This window comes from Adelges cooleyi, unplaced genomic scaffold, assembly GCF_023614345.1.
Source record: "Adelges cooleyi isolate 19-005CV unplaced genomic scaffold, UGA_ACOO_1.1 ACOO_flye_CR_arks_rails_tigmint_CR_PRNA_601, whole genome shotgun sequence".
Lineage (NCBI taxonomy): Eukaryota > Metazoa > Arthropoda > Insecta > Hemiptera > Adelgidae > Adelges > Adelges cooleyi.
In genome coordinates, this window is record NW_026096299.1 from 1 (window position 1) to 6,684 (window position 6,684).

Below are 6,684 nucleotides of genomic sequence, written 5' to 3' on the forward strand. Positions count from 1 at the left end.
ATTGTTCAATTTTCAAAGCAGTTTTAAAAAAATTGTTCGTCATTTGTCAACGATATTTTGCGACACTTTAGTAATGAGAATAGAACTAGAAAAAAATTGGGGGGGGTTTAACCCCCAGGACATCCCCCTAAATACGCCACTGCACTCCCCTTCTCTATTTCTCCAAGAAATTTAATCTTAGGCAAACGGCTGGGCATTGATTTTAATTAAAATTTCAAAAAGGAAATCATTTTTTAAAATTTTAACCAATGTAAATAACGAATTTCACAAAAAAAATATGTTTTTAAAGTTTAAATAATGTAAAAATGTCTATTTGAATTTAATTATAAATAATAATAAAATAGCTGTTATTTACTCGGAACAATAAACATAAACCTCAAAAATTTCAAATAAAAATCGTTTTGAGCGCCAAATAACAAAATTGTTTGTCATTATTTTCATAATAATATGTTTTTTAAAAATATTTTTAGCTCACCCTTGTTGTTAGACGGGTAAGTGAAAATAATAATCAAGGGCTTTGTAAAAAATAATAAATTCAAATGATTCATTAGTGTTGCAAAACAAATTGTAATAATTTATCCTATAGAAAAGTCTCGAGTCTAATAAAAAAAAAACGGCAATCGATAAAGTATCCTCGTTACTACTGTATTAATAAGACGTGTACACTAAATGGTTTACTCTAAATTAATTGATTTTGTGAAAAACTGCCTGTACTTTACTTACTGTCCTCGTGTAACGTGAAAAGTGTTTGGTTTTTAAAAATCAAAACTCGATTCCATAATCGAATTTTTAATAAGTAAAAAAAAAAGAAAACAATAACGGTCATCTGATAACTGGCCGACGCCCATCACGATTCCATAAACAGGTCAGGTAACTTGCCCATGCGCGGAAAAGCGTGTTGCTTTTGTCCAATATGGCGGCCGCCGGCGTGACGTTTGGTACAAACCATAGAGTACACGGGTCGGCCGATCGACGGCACCGCCGGTGACCGCCATATTGGACTAAAAACGGCTACGGACTCGAGCTGTTGTTTTCGATAAATACCCATATTGTTGTTGTTGGTTATAATAATAATTAAGAACTGTCATAATATTATTATCATATCATCATTGTTATCACTTATCATAGTTTTTCCGACATCCGTATTGTCGGACGCACGATTATTACATTTAAGATATTTGTTAAGAAAGTTGTTTTGTTTTCATATTATTATAATTATGTATAACCTAACCTGACCTATATCGGTTTTTTCGTTACAAAATATTAGTGTTCAATTATTATTTTCACACAGTTACACCGAGTAGATAACGCCAGCGACTTGCTCTACTGGCTGTTTACCAGTTTTTGCACAAAAAATGTAGCTAAAACAAAATAAATGTATATGTACTTGAAAATCGCTTCCCGTCAATAATACACATCGAAGATAAACACCGACGTCGTAGTAATTTAAAATCGAAAAATGATATTATTGTTCAATGCGGTAAGTCCTGTTCGACCTTTTACGTGTAATTGTTTTTCGCATATTTGACCTACTAGGCTGTTGAAAATGTTGGTGTTAAATTTTGTCCAAAAACCGTTTTGCAGGCCTCGTGAACGTTTATTTAACGTGTTACCGTTGTACGACCTCTCCGCCACTGTTGATTCGGATCCGGACGCTCTACGGGTCTATAGTACTGTCTGGTTGTGGTTTGAACGAATGATGATAAGCGAAACCACGTCTCGGTGGCAATGCCGGTGCAATTGTGTGGCAATTACACACACTTTGGAACTACAAATAAAAGTACATAATAATATTCTACTCGACAGTAAAAGATTCATAGTAGCCCCACACGGTGTCGTGTCGGAAATTCATTTTTAACGACGAGTGAAATTGTTTTTGTTATATTCTCTACAACAATACTAATATCGAGTGTAAAATGGTCGACAATTATTACTGTAAAATATACAAGCAATGTCAATTTGTTTCATCCGAAACCGTGTGGATAGGTATGAGTATTTTACACTATTTTCTAGTAGATATAATAATAAGATATATTATGCTCGTGTGTAGAATAACCCATAAGTCATAACAAACGTGAATGCTCACGTTTGTATGGATGTGTTTTATTTTATTTTCAATCCAATTCACATATAGGTAGGTATGTACATACAAAGTATTCACCTATATTTGAATGTAAACTTTTTGAAAAAAATCAAAATTTTATTTTGAACTATTATCGCTCTGTATTAAAATGTTTTCCACTCATTTTGTTCTTTTCGATTGTACCTAACGATTGTTTTTTTATACACAATCAATACTAAAGTATGGGTCTAAGTCTACTTGAATTGTTTTTTCTTCTTTCTTTCTAAATTTTTGTTTGGATGACACAAGCTGAGATCTAACATAAGTACACACAAATATAATTGTATAATAATTTTAAATAATTATACACAACGGTTTATGTTGATACTGGTGGTCGATGGTTAGGCTAGGCCTCAGGTCGTGTTTGTTAATAGCCGGCAATTTAATTTTGCAAAAATCCTGCGCAACTCAAATTGTAAAATAGTCGTTAACTCGTGTGTAGACGAGCATCGTGTGTACGCAATCTGTGTAAAATAGATGACAATTAACGTGAATGTGTGCGTTTTTAATGTTAAACTAATGCCTGAATAGCAACTTTCCTATTGCTACGCTTGCTAATATCACAAAAACAACGACATTTAAAGATAAAACATTACTAAACTGTTGTACTTTTTTTTTTTAAGACGTAACGACGTACGATTGAGTTCTCACGGAGCTGGGAGCAAACGTTGTGCTCTTCATTAATAGAAATTCATTTCTGAATTTGTCCAATCCAAATTTAATAAACCGTTTCTAGATTTATCCAAGCGCTCGTATAGTAATTGTATTTAAAATATATAGGTTGTGTGTAATAGTGTGTAAATGTTGGAAGAAAATTAACGATGTTGTAGGCGTCGCCTGTATCGAGCCACAACGGCCTACGCCGCTTGTGTACTTTTGTACTGGCATTATCTTAATAATGATTCACCGTACGGTTTGTTTCCATTACGTTATGTGAAAACTTACATATTATAGTTGGTTTTTTTTAGTTAGTTAGTTGTTGGAAAATGGCCAGCTTTATAATATGTTTACATTTTTATTGTTTTTTGGCCAAATCGATAATAACAATTGAAAAAATATGTGCACTGTATGAGACTACATATTATTGCATAATATAACTTATACAATTATTTATGTTTGCGCTTGGATGTTGTCTTGTAGACGATTCCCATTTAGGATTTATATGAAGACATATTCTTTAAATAGTCCTAAAATAAAACTTTAAATACCTATACTACGATCAAATTTTAAGACTTTTCAAAAAATTACAAATTTTTTTTACATGTCTTTTTTTGACATAATCTTGTCGATATACAATAAGGCCGCACCGATAGATAAACTGAAGCCAGTGGAGGCTTTGTTCTCCACACTTTTTTTAACACTAAACAAATTCAAAATTTAATAATCAAATTTTATTTATTTTTATTTTATTTACACGGTAAAATGTGGCATGCATAGCAGCATGTCTTATGGCATCTCTAAAAATACTGTACTCAACCCTTTTATGTTTTTTTAATTTTTTTTTTATAAGATTCATTGAAACTACCGTTGTGTTTTCCAAACTCGATGAAGGAAAATTAATTTTTTATTTTCCATTTATACATTTGTTTTAATAACTGTTAGTAATAATATCTACTAAGCAACTTCCGGTCCTTTGAATACAATTATTTTATTAATAGATTGACAGTATTAACAGTAATAATTATTAAGAAATCCAAATGTCTAATGAACAATTTTTTTTTTTTTTTTAGTATAAAATAAAACATTAAAGGACGACAAGGCAATAAAGGAAGTACTCGGTAATTAGTCACTAATTAATAATGCTTTAATTTCATTGGGGCAAATATCGATATCAAAAAAAGAACGACTTCCAGTAAGTTTATTATTATTGTTTTTTAATTTACACTATTTTCAGATTTAATGATACTTTATTTATTATTATTATTTATATTTAATATACATATTATTAGAATATGGATAGTGCCCCCCCCCCCCATTATCCATATTCTATACTAGTCCCCCCCCCGGCTTAGGGGCATTCGCATCCGGCAATTTTAAAATAAGCTCCCTCTAATATTTTTCCTGTTTATGTACTAGAACCTCTACTTGTGAAAATGTTTAATATAAAAAAATACAAAAGCTTTTTGCAGAGTCGATAACAGTACTTGTTGTTCAGTATGATTTATCAATTTCATGTGGCTATCACTCACCTCCATTAGGTGTCTGCATCTTGTGAACGCTAGTTTCGCAGCTTTAGGAAGAATAAAGATTCGGCTTAGGGTTTCAACGAGACAGGATAGACTTGCAGATTTGACAATATTTTAAATAGAAAAAAATATGACACACGTTTAATTGACACGAACAAAGTTATTGACACATTTGCAGAACAACCAAAGCGTTATAACTCTTGTGTAAAATACCTGTAAATAATTTCCAATATTGCATACATTTTTATTATTTTTTGTTATAAAATAAAAATGCAAATAAACTAGTGTTAACTGTTAAATTAATAAACAACATCGTTGCTCAATAAAACATTAACCTCGTTAATTTAATATCAATAGCAAATGCAGATGCTTAGCACCCTCAATTTTTTTTATTGAAATTGCGTCTATGTTAATATTGATACTATATATTGTGTAGTATCAGGAGACTGAGTAGTAAAAAAGTCACTTACTGCTTTATAATCTTTTCAAAGCAATTGACTATTTATTTATCATAAAAAAAAAAAATCGATTTTTTAAAATTCAATTAAAAATTTACACAAAATTGACCACAAATGTATAATAATAATATACATTTTAAAATATCAAAATACGCAATTATATAAAATAATTGAAATCAGCTTAAAATGTTAGCTGACTTGTCACAAATTAAATATAACATTTTACCCCGGTTGATTATTGCAAAAAGGTATTATGTGTATTAGGATGACATTGAATTACAATTATTTATTTTGATGGTGACTTCAAATAATATAAGAGAACAATGATGATTATTTTAGACATTTTGGACAATATTTTATGACTAGAATTTTCGTTTTAAACTTTTTAAGATCATACGCGTAAACCTCTAATAAGTCAAAATATGAAAATATATGCAATGTACGTTTACTGGTTTGAAATAATATAGTCTTTGTGAATCGAATTTATACCCTATTTTTAGGCGTAAATCTGATTTCACTATAAAAATATGCAAAGCCATTAGCATAACCGTGCTTTAGTTATTAATTAATAATAATTGCATTTCTATGTTCATTATGGCCGGAATAAATGGGCTGCCCCGACGGCCACAGCGGATAACCCTGGTGAGTAACTTACTTGATATTTATTTTTAGAATTGCTGAAATCAAATGTTGTGTATTGTTTTAAAATAAATTATTTATTTAAAAATATTTGTTTTAAATGTATATAGAATATATATATATGTACTGCCTTTGTAAGCAACAATGCCATAACTCGAAAATTTTTTTCTTAATTTTTATGTTCACTGTTTATAGATTTATTACATGTACCATTTAAAATTTCGACCAAGTATACTTTTTTTTTTTAAGACAAGTGTTTCCGATGCGCTGAAAACCACCGCTTTGCTGAATGTCGGGTCGAAAAAAATGAATTATTTACAAATAGTTTAGTGTTCACTCTAATAGTCTGTTTGTTCAGGAATGGCATATATGTAAAGCAACAACACATCTCCAGAATAATTGCCCAGAGAAGGAGAAAAAATAATTTTTATATATTTTATAAATGTTAAATAAATGTAATTTTATGCTTAAGTTTTTAAATTTTTTTTATAGTTATATGTTTTTATAGAATCTGCTATTTTGTCATTTGTCGCTTCCTTATGGTTTTTTTATTTTTTTTAATAGATTCTGTAACACAGAATGTAATACTTGTTTTAAATAAATCAGTGTACCTAAAAAGTATTAAACAACTAATTGGTTATATTTATTATGTTCGTCACAGTTATTGATTTGGTTTCATCCCGTTCAACCGACAACATGATTGTTTACATTTTATAATACAATTCAAAAATATTCAATTTAATTGGAAAATATTATTTTAAAAATTACCCAAATATGATTTAAAATTTAGTATAGTTTGACCCAGTTAGATTAGAGTTAAGAAATTGCAACCAAGTTACGTTACTAAATATTTGTTTTCAATGAAATTCCAAGTGAATTATTAATACCATACAACGAGGCCTCTAATTTATTTGATAAAAAACATTGCAATTATTTTTTTTCAGTTAAATTAATAAAACATAATAATTTGTCTACAAATCACACTAAAATAAAAATATTATTTTTTTTCTTAAACAACGATTACTAGTTTCAAACAAACCTTTTAAAGTTTTATTACGTTTAATCTGAAAAAAATTAACGTGTTCGCCGTTAGCTGTTATTTGATTTTTTGTAAGATTTTTAAAGAAATAACTACTAACAGATCTTTGACCTATATTTAGTTTTATTTTATTATATTTTACATTTCATTAATAAAAGGTGAATTAATAAAATCTTTACAATAATTATAAATCTCGTAAGCCCAACTCGTTAGATCCTCTATTTCAAAAATTACTTAAGA

The 6,684-nt window shown here is 29.2% G+C and overlaps 1 long non-coding RNA gene across 2 annotated transcripts; it reads left to right on the forward strand.

Moving 5' to 3' along the window:
• The first annotated feature begins 1,629 nt into the window (after positions 1-1,629).
• Positions 1,630-5,915, forward strand: LOC126844050 (uncharacterized). Of its 2 annotated transcripts, none has more exons than XR_007686527.1 (3): positions 1,630-1,780; positions 3,853-3,974; positions 5,655-5,915. It is a non-coding gene; the product is annotated as an uncharacterized LOC126844050 (long non-coding RNA). The 2 variants fall into 2 exon arrangements; XR_007686528.1 differs by having other exon boundaries at positions 5,764-5,915.
• Positions 5,916-6,684: the final 769 nt, after the last annotated feature.